This window comes from Arachis ipaensis, chromosome B06, assembly GCF_000816755.2.
Source record: "Arachis ipaensis cultivar K30076 chromosome B06, Araip1.1, whole genome shotgun sequence".
Lineage (NCBI taxonomy): Eukaryota > Viridiplantae > Streptophyta > Magnoliopsida > Fabales > Fabaceae > Arachis > Arachis ipaensis.
This window is the reverse complement of record NC_029790.2, coordinates 122,448,829-122,463,259: the sequence shown is the minus strand read 5'-3', so window position 1 is coordinate 122,463,259 and position 14,431 is coordinate 122,448,829. Positions and strand designations below refer to the sequence as shown.

The 14,431-nt window shown below is 36.3% G+C and overlaps 1 long non-coding RNA gene across 1 annotated transcript; it reads right to left on the bottom strand.

Annotated features, from left to right (window-relative positions):
- Positions 566-2,012, bottom strand: LOC107648430. Its single transcript, XR_001621922.2, has 2 exons — positions 1,911-2,012; positions 566-1,362 (listed from the first exon to the last, which is right to left on the bottom strand). It is a non-coding gene; the product is annotated as an uncharacterized LOC107648430 (long non-coding RNA).

Genomic DNA, 14,431 nt, shown 5'->3' with positions numbered 1-14,431 from the left:
CAGATAATGGATCCCCAAAATGCCAATTAATTGAAACATGAAACTAGATAACATACCTATAGGAGTCAGAGATAAGGCTATGCGATGCTCCGACGACGAACCTACTGGGTTTTCTCCTCTCTGCGTCTTTTTGTTTTTCTCGGTTCTGGGGTTATGGCTCGAATGAAATGGGAAGAAAAATCTTGATCTTTCACTTGGGTGGCTTTTCGGAGTGTTTTCGGATGTTAATTCAATGGATAGAAATTGCATTTTAATTGATATAAATGTAGATGAGAGATTTTTAGGGATTTGATTGAGAGGAAATTGAAATTAATTTTGGGAATAAAATTAATTGCTCCAGGCATGGAGAAGAAGGTAGAGTGATAAGTATGTTATTGATAAGCAGGTGTACTCCACTCGCTTATCATGAAATTGGTATTTATTCTGTACTATATCTATATTATGCATTATATTTTGACTACCTAGCACTTCTCATAGGAATATTAGCTAATAAATTATCACTTTTTAACATAGGTTTAGATGATGTACTAACATAAAAAGGTGAGAATGAAAATAGAACAAATAAATTTGTAGCAGTGAAACTTTTTAATTGCAGAAACTTACACAAAATAGTTTGACTTTTTATCTGGGATAATTTTGAAAGTGAAAACAAAACAAATAAATAAGAAAAAAAGAGAGAGCACAATCTAAAAACAAATCTAAATTAAGTATTGGCCAAAGATCAACAATAGAGAAAGATCACAGTATCATACTCACACATGATCTCAACAAAAAACTCAAAAATCCATTTACATCAAGATGTAGCAGTTTGCAACAAAGACAAAGACAAAAATATTTTAATTTTATGATAAAAAATGTTGGAAAAAAAATAAAAAGCAATAAGAAATTGGTCTTACAAACAACAATAGATTAGATATTTGTTTATGATAAAAAATGACAGACAGAAATATTTTAATTTTAAACTTTGATATATCTTTAAATCCAAGTGCATCCTTAACCCTTGATTCAAGGATCATTGGCAATTGAACATGAAATTCATGTCTCAATCTCTGATCCATTTTTATTTCATTTTACCAATTCCATCACCATTTGCTCCAAATATTACATCTTTTCAAACAACAAATACAAATAATGTTAAAAAGACATATACAAATGTTTTTTTAATGCCACATAAGTGTTCCAAATTGAATTTGAGCACTTATGTATCTCAACACATACTTTAAGTATTGATAATAGTTAATAAGACAAATATCAACAATAAATGAAACATTCTAAGTCCTTGACCCTTGCTGTGGCTGCAGTCAATCTGGCATGAATTTGCTACCGCAACCCGTTCCTTCTGTCAACTCTCCAAATCATCACCTACAGTAGACAAAGGAGAATACTTCTCAGTCTTTGGAAAGTATTGTAGTTCCAAAGAAAACCATAATTCATTAATTACTCATAATTCATTGTCAAACAAATAACACAATGCAACAACATCTTCATCCACCTAGGAATGAAAACTAATACAACTGTTCTCAGTTTCAACAAAAATCAAATTTACAAAAGCCAGTGTGACAAATCAAAGAAAAGAAAATAGTGGAAGAAAAAGAAATAATTAACATAATTATTCCTCAGTTACTCTTCATTGATATAGACAAACAACGTAATGCAACAACAAAATCTAGATACTTATGGAAGCTAACAGCACACTAATAAAGAAAGGTGTTAAGAGCAACATAAAAGATACTGCTTCATTGTTTTGTACATTCTCAAACAGAAAAGTAATGCTTATATCAATCTTTTTGGAGAGAAGTTGGAAAGGACAAAACAAAAACAAAAAACTTACTAAATAAATAAAAAGAATAATGTAAGAATATCAAAAGTTAAAGAGTATTGGAGATAAAATAATAATAATGAAAAAGCACCTTTTGCTTCCCATGGGTTGGCACTTTACAGCAAAGTGGAATCATCTCAAGATATTTGTAAGAATTGCACCCACCATTTCCATAAGCCATCCAGTATCTTCTTATGCTCTCTCCATTAATCCATACCTGACCCTTTCCCGTGCTTCCCATGTCCAAAGCCAATGGTTCATTCCCATCCGGTGCATTGGAATAAACCTGAAGTGTTTATTTATCATTGTATTGGTAAGCTTATATATAATTGTTAAAATTCAATTTTCTAATCCACATTAAAAGAAATTATTGTTACCTTGTGCCATTTCAATTAGCTAAAGAATATAAGTATTTTTATGAAATCAAGTTCTAGTGGGTTCAGTTTGAAAATTTATACACGCTATATAAACAACTATCACTAGATATATATACTATATAAAATAGCTCTTCCTATGGCAACCTCCAGTATGCACCACTATTACATCATCCATTTCTAGTATCTATAAAGAAACTGCCATTAGATAAAGCAATTCACTATTGATCACTATTTCTGTATATTTTCTTTGAATTTAAGAAATTATGTAAGAAAAATTATGGCTACAATCATGTAAGAAATTATGATTTTAGTAGCAAATATATTCTAGAGCAAAAATGTTAAAATGATGATGCAAAAGTTTTTACTCCTCTCTAGATGTTCTGCCCATGTACCACCAAAAGTGTTAGATAATTTTCATTCCTGTAACATCTCCAATAGATATAGAAAATTATGCAGATATGAAATTTTTTTCACATCAATCATAAGTGTCATAGTTCATTAAGGAGAAACCAAGAGCTTTCCGATTTGATTAAGTAATGACATCAAAAGTGATTAAAAGTAAGAAATGGCTAAGACTAACCAAATGCTATACCACAATAAATCATTTAAATATTGTTCCTATTGCTAGTAATATGTGTTCTGTAGTTTCTTTTACTACTTTTTAGTTGTTCCGCTCATAAACCATCCAAAAAATTACCAAAAATATGGTAATAAGACAAAAGATACGATAACTCACAATGCTAAACTTCTATAGACCAAAGCTACAGATGAAATGATAAGGGACACTGAACACACCCCTTAGTTTATTATAAGCTAAATACATATAAATTTTAAATGTTACCAAATTCATAGAAGCAGGTGAATAGGAATGGATGAGCTTTGTTCTTGGGACCTTTGAATTCCATCACATTTATCCTTTTAGTGTTGGATCTAATTTGTCAAAATGAAATATACAAAGATTTATTCTTTCAAACATTATTCTTTCTTCTCTATATGTCATAGAAATTAAAATTATATCATTTCAAAACTCAAATCTATTTGTTTATTATTTTCTAGAGCAGTTAATAAATAAAATGTAACTTCTCAATTGAAAATCATGAATTTAGCACTCAAAAACCCAGGAAAATGTCAAGCCAACATATATGGCATGACATAATGAGTTTGAATAATTTCTAAATGAATATGAGCAAAAATCTAGCAACACATCATGTCTTCATTTTTCCTAATAATTAACAAACTTGTACGGTATAAAGGGTGTGGCTAAATCAATACGCTTTCCAGCATCATCAAACAAAGCTTGCACCTGAAAGAACCAAATCAAAGATGTTAAAACAATAGAGAGGCAACAAAGCATGGACGCACATCAAAGCATTAGTCATCAATGGAAGCAAAAAGGTGTGGATTACTACTACTAAAAGAAACACATACATTAAGGAAGCAAAAGCAATGGATACACAGTTAGGAAAGCTCCTTTGCCGACGACTTCTATATACTACTACAAATGCAAAATGGATTATTAGCTTGGTGCACCAATGTTATGCTTCTTTATTTGTCTCCAAAAAAGCACAAGTAAAAATAAAAAGAATAGAAACACCAAATTAAAGAACTGCATTACCTCATCTTTAAGCATTTGAATTGTTAAGGTAGCGTTTGGTAGAGAGACAGAGACGAAAAGACTGATACTGAGAGACAGAGTGTAACACCCTACCATACAGAGTCTTATGCTTAAGTCATAATCCAGAGATGTCAAGGTATTATGACCTCTAAAACAAAAATCTAGTACGTATAGTAGTGTGAATAAGGATTATAACTAGGAGCCTTTGTAGAAAAAGGGGTAAACAAAAATCGCAACTCGAAAGCGCAACACTCCGATCGATAACGCAACGAGCAAAGGATAAGTTAACGCGATATTATATATATACAAAAGAGTGTCAAAAACGGAAATATCAAAACTCAAATCCGGATGTGAAGATAACCGGTCCGAGCATAGCAATATATATATACATATAATAAAATAAGGAAACCCCAAAGGAAACCCAAAGGGACACAAATACAGAACCCTATTCTCCAAAAATCTCCTATAAGAGGAGTCATCACAGTTTGTATTATTTAGTGGAGATAAAAGTATCTAAGCAAGATATATAAACCAAAACAGAGTCCCGAGAACAAAGGATCTTCGCTAATCCAGAAGTCTCCAGCATGCCTCAGCGAGAAACCTCACGTCCTGCATCTGAAAACCACAAAATCCGCATGGGTGAGAACCAGAGGTCCCCAGCATGGTAACATCTTCCACATATATAATACATAATAATAGAGGAAAGCCGAAGGCAAATCCTAGAACTTCCTCCAGATAATATCAAAGCTTATAAACAAACTAAACCGTAAGTGGCAACTGACTAAAGATCCTTCAGTCTAACTAATACTTTCCTTTCCAATTCCTTCAGACCTCCCAACCACCAGCAGGAGTATAATATAGCAAACACAGCTATATCAGACAAGAGATTTACAAATAGGAACAGATAAGGCATTTAGACAATTAGCAAGTAATATGCAGTCAAATAGGCAATCTCAAACAATTCATATAGTATGCATATGATGAATGTCTGTCCCTAGTGGCTGATGATATCATCTGTCGGTTATAGAGCCAACCCGACAAGTCCTGGTAGCTAACCATTGGACTGTCCCTCTGTCGCGCATCCCCAACTCGAGTTATACTCAACATAATCGTGATCATACTCATGATCCATATCCATCACCTTCACTGGTGAATATTCACGGAGGTGAGCTCATCCGGGCCTTTCACAGTGCCCGGCCACACTTACGACATAGGGTCAAAAGAGCTTCGAGTCTCCACCTGGAGCACGTGGTGGCTAGCCACTGCTTCCTCCCAAGGAAACCCTCATCTCCGATGGTGGAAGTGCGAACATTCACAATTCATTCAACAACATATATGCATTTATACTTAGCCATAATCATGGCTCCGTCTTAACACAGCAATAATCTAGCCATCCGGCTCACGGTTAAATCCATAACCAGCCAATTCATTAACAATTACGGCCCTTCGACCCATGGCACAACAAGCACTTCCACCGCCATCCTCCGCATCTCACATAATCATCTTTGATCCTCATTGATCATTAAATTTTCCCTTGCTTCACTCGCAAGTTATCACATTTACTAGCCCCTTGCCTCATTGCTAGGCATATCATAATGATTTAAGACATAAGTGGTGAGATCGGAGGCTTAGAAGTATGAAATTCGGCTTTTAAAACTCAAAAATCAACTTTGGGATGAAAACAGGGCCACGCGTACGCGCACTCCACGCGCACGCGTGGATGGCCACAAAATCTCATCGATGTGCAAGCGTCATACGCGCGGACGCGCGGGTTGAAAAATAGCCAAACGACGCGCGAGCGTCAACCACGCGTACGCGTGGGTGCTCTTGCGCCCCAGGCACAAAACTGGCACAACTCTCGGAAAAATAGCTGGGCATTTGGTGCAGCGCATCGACGCGCCCGCGCACACCACGCGCATGCGTGGATGGTGCTTTCTTGAAGAACGGCGCGTACGCGCCAAGTGCGTCTACGCGCGGAGGGTCATTCTGCTAAAAAATTTTCTAAGTTAAAAGCTGCATAATTTATAGATTCAACCCCCAATCTTCTGACGGACATAACTTTCTCATTTTAATTTGTTTTTCACTCGTTCTTCGAATGGCATGGACATCCCGGATTCAATTTCATTTCTAAACAAATTTGGCACAAATCAGAGATCCGTAGTCCAAGTTATGTCCCGTTAAAATATGCCCAAAAACCATGTTTTATACAAAATCATAAAGTGCCATTTTCAAAACAAGCCACTTTCAACTCTTTTCAAAATCAATCAAAACATGCCAATTTCATCCCTTTTCTTTGAAATCAATCAAAATGTACCAAAATCAACATCAAGTCATCCTCAACTCACACATTGACACTTTACCAAGGTTCCCAAAACCACATCCAACCATTTTAACACTTCTCAATCAAATGACTAAAGGACAAACACAATATCATGTCATACATCCTTCCTCATCCCAATTTCCAATAATTCCATTTCCAATCAACCATCATTATACATAATCATCATCATACTCACCATCAACATGGTACCACCCATCAATTCAACCTCAATCATTCATCAAGCATATATCACAACATGCATTTTATCATATATCACACAATCAAGGCATCAATATTCATAATCACATATATGATCACATCATATACCTCAACCATTTAACAACATCAACCATTCAATGCCTATCTTAGGGCCTCTAGCCTAAGTATTTCCAACCACATTACATATTAGATACGAGAAACCGAGACCATACCTTAGCCGATTTCCCAAGCTCAACCGGAGCACTTCCAAATCACTTTTCCTCAAGCTCTCAAGGTCTCAACACCTCCAAGAATAGAGTTTATCACACAAAACCCTTTCCCAAACTTTCCAAAATCACCAATCAAGCTCCAATATTCACATATACACAACCTAAGCCACAATCATCATACCCATACACAACATCTCAATACCCAACATCATAGAACAATAAATTACACTAGGGTTGAGAATCTTACCACACCCAAGGTCCAAGGAGACAAGATTAACCTTCTCCTTCAAGCGAGTTGGGTCCTATAACATCAAAGAGCCCAAAATCTCAACATTTCATCCATGAAACTCGAGAACAAGGGCTGGAATTTCGAAGAGCAAAACGTAGCTTACCTTAAGATTGATTGTATGGGTTTTGTAGGCTCTCCGCGGTGAACGCGTGGCCACAAACGGTGCAGCGATCAGAGCTCTAGATCAAAAGTTATGGTGGTTTGAAGATCAACCAAGGGAGAGAACTTGAGAGAGTGTTCTTCCCCCCTCCAAATCAATTTCAGCGTGTGTTTGTGTGTTGTGAGGAGAGAGAGTACTGAAAACTAGGGTTTTGGTTTAGTTTAGTTGGGCCAAGGGCCCACTTTGGGTCCGTTGGCCCAGTTTGGTCCGTTCGGTTATAAAATTGGTACCGAAATTCTCGTCTCACTCTCCTCTATCACATTTAGCCATAAAAATAATATTTTTAGCTTTCTAGAATAAATTCTCATTTATGGGTTAATTATCCATTAATTAACCGGGTCTTATATCCTACCCACCTAATTGGAAATTTTGCCTACAAAATTCGAATTCAATTACCTGAGAATAAGTGCGGATAATCCGTTCGCATCTCCGACTCAAGTTCCCAAGTGTGTTCCTCAACACCGCCTCGATTCCAAGCCACTTTGACTAATGAAACCTCTTTTCCACGCAACCGTTTGATACTAGTATCGTCAATTCTAACTGGAGTCACTGGAAGCATCAAATCTTCTCTTAACTGAACCGACTCAGGTTCTAATACATGGCTAGCATCAGGAGTGTACTTCCGAAGCTGTGACACGTGAAACACATCGTGCAGGTTCGAAAGATGAGGTGGTAGAGCCATCTGATACGCTACCGGTCCAATCCTCTCCAGGATCTGAAATGGACCAATGTATCGAGGATTCAACTCCTTCGCTTTAATCGCCCTACCTACTCCTGTGGTTGGAGTAACCTTCAGGAAAACATGATCTCCTTCTTCAAATTCCAAGGGCTTCCGCCTCTGATCGGTGTAACTCTTCTAGCGACTCTACGCCGTAAGCATCCTATCTCGAATTTTCTTGACTTGTTCAGTGGTCTCAGCTATCATTTTCGGCCCCAACAAGCCTTTCTCTCTAGCTTCATACCAACATAGTGGAGATTGACATTTCCTCCCATACAATGCCTCATACGGAGCCATTCCGATGCTCGCATGGTAACTATTATTGTATGCAAACTCCACTAACGGCATATACCGATCCCAACTCGCCGGTTGATCCAAAACACAAGATCTCAACATATCCTCTAGTGTTTGGATCGTCCTCTCGGATTGACCATCTGTTTGAGGATGGTAAGCTGTACTCAAGCTTAGTCGGGTTCCGAAAGCTTTCTGAAATGCACCCCAAAACCTCAAAGTGAAGCGAGGATCTCTATCAGAGATTATAGTAGCCAGTACGCCATGAAGTCTCACAATCTCCTTTATGTACAACTGTGCTAATTCCTCAAGGGTGTAAGTCATCCGAATGGGTAAAAAGTGAGCTGATTTCGTCAGTCGGTCCACAATCACCCAGATAGCATCAAAACCAGTCCTAGTCCTTGGCAATCCCGACACAAAGTCCATTGCAATACTTTCCCACTTCCATTGCGGAACCTCTAAAGGTTGCAACATCCCAGAAGGTCTTTGATGTTCAATCTTTACCTTTTGGCAAGTTAAGCACTTTGAAACATATTCCACCACATCATTCTTCATACCTGGCCACCAAAACATCGCCTTTAAATCATGGTACATCTTAGTACTTCCCAAGTGAATGGAGAATCCGCTTTTGTGTGCCTCCTTTAAGATATCTTCCCTCAAAGTGCCAACATCCGGCACAATGATCTTACCCTTGAATCTCCATAACCCATCTTTTTCTTCCGACACTCTCCACTGTTTTCCTTGCTCGATAGCCGGTAACACCTTCCATAACGCTTCATCATTTTCATGAGCCTTTAGGAGCTCGGACTTAAAATCACTCGAGATTTCTAATCGGCTTAAACACAAGGTTCCAGATACTTCTCGAGCACCAATTTTTAGACTCTCGAATCCCTTGAGCAACTTCTCCTCTTGAAGCATCATCCAAGCCGCATATAACGACTTCCGACTTAACGCATCCGCCACTACATTTGCCTTTTCCGGATGGTAATTCAACTCAAAGTCGTAGTCCTTCAATAATTCCATCCACCTCATTTGCCTCATATTAAGCTCTTTCTGATCAAAGAGATATTTCAAGCTCTTGTGATCGGAGAAGACTTGGAACTTAACCCCATAGAGATAATGCCTCCACACCTTCAAGGCAAACACGACCGCGGCGAGTTCCAAATCGTGCGTAGTGTAACTAACTTCATGAGGTCTCAACTGTTGTGAGGCATACGCCACCACATTATGATGCTGCATCAGCACGCATCCTAGACCCTTTAGTGAGGCATCACAGTACACCTCAAATGGTTCGTTCGGCTCAGGTAACACCAACACAGGTGCAGTGGTCAACTTTTTCTTCAATGCCTGAAAGCTTTCCTCACTACAAGAAAAAGTAACATTTGTAACAAAAAAAATTGTTACAAAAAATTGAAATTTTGAAGCAAAAGGTTTTTGTAACAAAAAAAGGGGCCGTTGCAGTATGTCCCGTTACAAAAAGTTTTTGTAACAAAAAATGGAACTGTTACAATTCAAAGTGGTATTTTGTAACAAATTTTTCTGATACAAAAAACCAGAAGCCGTTACAAAAGTGGTAACAAATTTTGATTTTCAAGGTATTTTTGGTAACAATCTATTTTTTCGTATCATAAAATTTTGTTTCAAAATGTAACTTGATTTTGTAACTTTTTTTTCTTTAGTTACAAAAGCAAATTAATTATTTTGTAACAATTTTTTAATACAAATTGCATGCATAATTTACTAAATTATTTTTTAAATTAACTAATATATTAACTATTCTAATAAGCAAGTCTACATTCATATAATATGCATAAACATACTTAATTCAAACATGCCTCATTTAGCTAAAATTGTTCTAAAACAAAATAACATTAGTGAGTACATTGATTAGTTCTACAAGTTATATGTCTTGCATAAGTTCAACCAAAAGTTAAAAGTTCTAACATAGATTAGTCTCTCTATGAATCAAAATATTCTTGAGCCCTCAATGTAGCATGTGGTCACCATTTCAGCACTCCTGTAGATAAGAAAAACCGAAACAAAAGATTAGAAACAAGATTATAATTTTTTCCATTAAGTTTTATCCAAAATGTTTAGAAAAATTTTGACAAAACCTCCCCTAAAACTTGGATATTTCCATCATCTACGGTTCCAACAAAAACAACCAATTCACAACTTATGTCTCAGCCAATACACAACCAAATTTATCAAACCAAATAATAGGACATTTGTCATTTTTCAACCATGACACAAGTAAAATGTGATAAGTAGATGCATATACAAATTAAACTATACTAATAAAATAGGAATCATCTAGGGAAATGTATTAAAATCATCTAGGACATTTGTCTCTATTGATGGAGTTTTTCTCCCTTTTCCTTAACACAGCAGTTTTGCATAATTTGTTTACTAGTCATGCCTAATCAGAGCACTCACAAGTCTCAATTCTCAATTTCAGTGTAATTGAATTCCATAGAAAGATGAGGAGATTTAACTTAAATGAAAAACTAATAGTGAAACAAAGTTAAACAAATTCCGGTAGTATTTCAGCAGCAATTTAGCATATTTCCCAAATTCACTCAATCAAATCAATATCCATATGAATACAATAACAATTAAACAAAATTTATATATTCATTCATATGAAATAAGCAACAAACAACTTGAGTGCACAATCTAAATTCATCATCATCGTTGCACAAACTAAATTCACATAACAGCAGCAGTTCACAATTCGATTCAGAAAAGAAGAAAATTATTATCATCCAATTATAGATTCACAAAAATTCAAACATTCATGATCATTCAACAAACAATTAACAAAAAATTATTCCAAACACATTCAAAACAGCAAAATTTTATAGACCTAATTCCTCTACAAACTATGTTCAGCCTACGTAACAACCTATAATCCACTACAACATGCATATCTAACTAAGTCTAACTAAGCAAAATTAACAGAATTAAATGAACTTAACAGAATTGAAAGAAAAATATAGTAAATGACCTGGGAATGTAGAAGCAGAACAGGGGAAAGGGGACAGGAAGAAATGGTGGTGAGCTCTCTCTTTTCAAGTTCTCCCTCTCTGAGATCTCTCTTTTCAAGTTATCTCTCTCTCTCTTTCCAACTGAGAATCACATCCAGAGTAGCTGCCCAAGTGAGAAACAGAACCAGGATAAAGAAAAAGGAAAAACCATAAGCAACCTCCTCATAATGTAAAAAGCTTGAAAGTAAACAAGTTTAGAAAGACTCTAGCCATTGATACTCTTGCATGTTAGACATTAATAGCGGCAGAAGAAATGGTTCCAAAACGGCGGTTAAAGTAGCAAGGTAGATTGCAATTTTTACATAAACACATGCAACAATGATAGAATTAGCTATTGAATTACACTAGACATTAGTATATCTTCAGGTAAAATTTGCTATCCCCTACCTTGTCCAAGTTTCAATATGGCTGCTGTTATAAACACACTCAGCACTTCTTGAAGTTGAATTACACTAGACATTAGTATATCTTCAGGTAAAATTTGCTATCCCCTACCTTGTCCAAGTTTCAATATGGCTGCTGTTATAAACACACTCAGCACCTTCTTGAAGACATCACCATTAAAAATTGCACTTGGATTCCCAGATCCATTCCATGCAACAATAATCATTGCCTAATCAAATATTAGCTATTCAGAAGTAGATCTTATTTTGCATTATATTAAAGGGAAAAACAATTAACGTAGAGAGAGAGTGACAGCATAAATACATAACACAAATGTAGTAAAATAAATGAACTAACTCTATTAAATGACACAAAATAACACAAGACTAACAGAAGTGTCATTACATTATGCAAGAAAATAACACATCTAAAGGTATATTACAAATAATAAAATTCTTCCTTTCTATTTTTAATACCATTATATCAAGATATTTAGAATGTTGAAGACATCTTTCATAGTACAAAGAACTTCATAACTTGCAATTGAAATGCACTTTCTCACAAATACATAAATACATAAATACATTGTGCCCACCTAGTTCTCTTGAAACTAAAAGCCGCAACCGAGACATGTGTAGAAAGACCAATTACCTTAGATAATTGCACCTTCTGTTCATCAATTATATTGATTCCAAGTTCTCTTCTTATATCCTGCCAAAGACCTACCAGATAATGAACAACAAATACTAGAAATCAACAACAATGAATAATGAACAACAATGAACAAATAATTAACAACAATCAGCAACAATGAACAAATAGATTGAATAGAAATTGAATACAAATAAATCACAAAATTAACTCAAAACAAGCAAAAATAAATTAAACCCAGCAGCTCAGAATCACAGAATCATAATTATTAACAAATTAAATCACGAAATCAACTCAAAACAAACAACTCAAATTAACAAAATCATTAAACAAGCACAGTAATCATTAGTATTATTAACAAAATTTCAAAACAAGAAAAATAAGTGCAGAAAACCAAAAATCAATTCAGAATCACATAATCACAGAATTAGAATCACAGAATTAGAGAATCACAGAACTTGAACTAAGCAAAATAAGCAAATTTGAACCCAGCAACTCAGAAGCACAGAATCAGAGTTATTAACAAGAAATGAACAAAACTCTAAACAAATCCAGCAACTCAGAATCATAGAAATTATAATTAACAAAATCAAACCCTAACTATTTCATAATTATAAACCGAATATGTTTAATTGCTTCAGATGCATAGAAGGAGAGAAAATTAAACCTGAAGTCAAGTGGATGGGAAGGAGGAAGAGCACTGGAAGAAGGCCAACCGTTGGCTGCTGTGTTGTGGGTGGCCAGGCCAGAAACGCAGCAGTACTGCTATGGGTAGCCAGATCGGTCCTGTTGGTGATGCTGGGGTGCCGCTGGATGGTGCTGGACTGGTGTAGTGTCTACGACCACGAGGGTGGTGCTGGCTAGGGCTGGGTGGTGCTGTCCGCGAGGAGGGGCTGGGAAGAAAGGTCCGGTGGCGCTGGGAGAAGGGGTTCGCCGGCACTACGAGGTGGTGGGAGGAAGGGGTTCGCCGGCTGGGGAGGTGCTGCAAGAAGATGGGTTCGCCGCCGGCCTTGGGTTTCTTCGAGTGAGACTGAGAGTGAGTGCAGAGAGTGAAATTGAGAGAGTGAGAGTAGCGAAACTAGCGGCACCGGCGGCAACGCATGGCAGCGACGAAGACGAACGGCGTGAACGTCTCCGTCGATCTATCTCTCTTCGCGGTTCTGCTTCTCTCTCCTTCTCACCCGTGGTGATTCGACAGCGGCTCTGGTGGCAGTGACGCCCACCACGCCGTCTTCCTCTTCCCCTTCCTTTTTCCCTCGCGGCTCCCCCCTGGAGCGCCCCTATAAAATTATTCTAAAAAGAATTATATAAACAATTTTTTTACTCTCAAAGTGTTTAACATTTTAAAATAATTTTTTTGTTATTAAATATACTTATATTTTGTGACAAATTAAGCAACTTGTTACAAACAATGTTCAATTTTGTGACAAATTAATTTTTTGTTACAAAACAATTGAAGATTTTGAAACAAAAAAATATTTTGTTACAAAATATTTTAAATTTTTGCAACGACTTTTTTTTATTACAAAATATTACAATATTTTGTAACAAAACACCATCTCGTTACAAAAACTAACATAATTTGTAACAAAATAAAACAGGTTGTTACAAAATATTATCATGTTTTGTAACAACTTGTAATGTTGTTACAAAACATTATTCTTTTGTAACAATCACAAATTATTATTACAAAATACTATTTTTTTTGTAACAATTTTAAATTTGATACAAATTTTTTGTTACAAATGTTCCATTTTCTTGTAGTGCCTCACACTCAGGAGTCCAAACAAACGGAGTGTCTTTGTGGGTTAATTTTGTCAACAGCAAGGCTAATTGCGAAAATCCTTTGATGAATCTTCGGTAATAGCCAGCTAAACCCAGAAAACTCCTTATCTCAGTTACTGTGGTTGGTTGCCTCCAATCCATCACAGCTTTCACCTTAGTTGGATCTACGGCTATTCCCTTCTTACTCACCACGTGACCCAAAAACTTTACATCATCCTTCCAAAACTCACACTTAGATAGTTTCGCATAGAGTTTCTTCTCCTTTAGAATTTGCAACACGGTCCTCAAGTGTTCTGCATGCTCTTCTTCAGTCTTGGAGTAAATTAGTATGTCGTCAATGAAGACAACCACAAATTTATCCAGAAACGGACGGAACACTCTATTCATGTAATCCATGAATACCGCAGGAGCGTTCATCAACCCAAAAGACATTACAGTGTACTCGTAATGACCATAACGAGTCCTAAAAGCGGTCTTAGGGATATCCTCACCCCTCACCCTTATCTGGTGATAACAGGATCGCAAATCGATCTTGGAGAAAACCCTA